The sequence below is a fragment of the Lupinus angustifolius genome, chromosome LG15 (genome assembly GCF_001865875.1).
Source record: "Lupinus angustifolius cultivar Tanjil chromosome LG15, LupAngTanjil_v1.0, whole genome shotgun sequence".
Classification (NCBI taxonomy): Eukaryota; Viridiplantae; Streptophyta; class Magnoliopsida; order Fabales; family Fabaceae; genus Lupinus; species Lupinus angustifolius.
Genome location: NC_032023.1, coordinates 12622848 through 12624147, shown reverse-complemented (window position 1 = coordinate 12624147; position 1300 = coordinate 12622848).

Here is a 1300-nt window from a genome sequence, read left to right as displayed (position 1 = left end):
TGTTGATATTACAACTGAACCTGAAGAATTGAGAATGGATGATAATCTATCTTCTCAAGAAGAGCATATTCTCTAAGATCTACCAAAAGAATGGAGAACTCATCAAAATCATCATATTCACAACATCATCAGTGATATAAGTAAAGGTATAACTACTCGTAGAATGCTTGATGCTTGTCTAAACATGGCCTTCGTCTCTCAGATAGAACCCTCCAAGATTGATGATGCAATCATGGATGAGCACTGGATTCTTGCTATGCAAGAAGAATTAAACCAGTTTGAGAGGAATGAATTTTGGGAACTTGTTGCTAGACCGAAAAATAGGCATGTCATTGGAACTCGGTGGGTCTTTAGAAATAAATCTGATGAAAATGGTGTTATTGTTAGAAATAAAGCTAGACTAGTAGCCCAAGGATACAATCAGGAAGAAGGTATAGACTTTGATGAGCCTTCACTCCGGTTGCTAGACTTGAAGCTATTAGACTATTACTTGCATAAGCTTGTTCTTTTAATTTTCAGTTATATCAAATGGATGTCAATAGTGCTTTTCTCAATGGCGACATTCAAGAAGAAGTGTTTGTAGAACAACCTCTTGGTTTTGAAGATTACAAACATCCTTCTCATGTCTATGAGTTAAAGAAAGCCCTCTAGGGTCTAAAGCAAGCTCCACGAGCATGGTAAGATCATGTAACAACTTTTATGATAGAAAAAGGTTTTACCAAAGGGAAGCTCGACACTACTCTATTTATAAAGAAAATAAATCATCATACTTTACTAGTTCAAATTTATGTAGATGATATTATTTTTGGTTCTACTAATGAAAATTTGTGTAGTGAATTTGGCAAAATGATGCAAGTTGAATTACTTCCTTGGACTATAAATCAAACATCTTGATAATGACATTTTTGTAAGTCAATCCAAGTATTATAGAGATTTTCTAAAAAGATTTGATACGGATGACTGCAAGCCAATAGCTACTCCTGTGGGATCTAGCACATACATTGATACCAATGAAAGTGGAAAAATTATTGAAATATCAAAGTATAGAGGTATGATCGAATCTCTTTTATATTTGACTGCCAGTAGACCTGATATCATGTTTGTGTATATGTGTGTGCACGTTATAAATATAAACCAAAAGAATCACACTTAGTTGCTGTTAAGAGAATTATGAAATATCTTAAAGGTACAACTAAAGTTGGACTTTGGTATCCAAAAGGAAGTATATGTGAATTAGTTGGATATTCGGATTCAGATTTTGCCGGATGTAAATCTGAAAGGAAAAGTACAAGTGGTACTT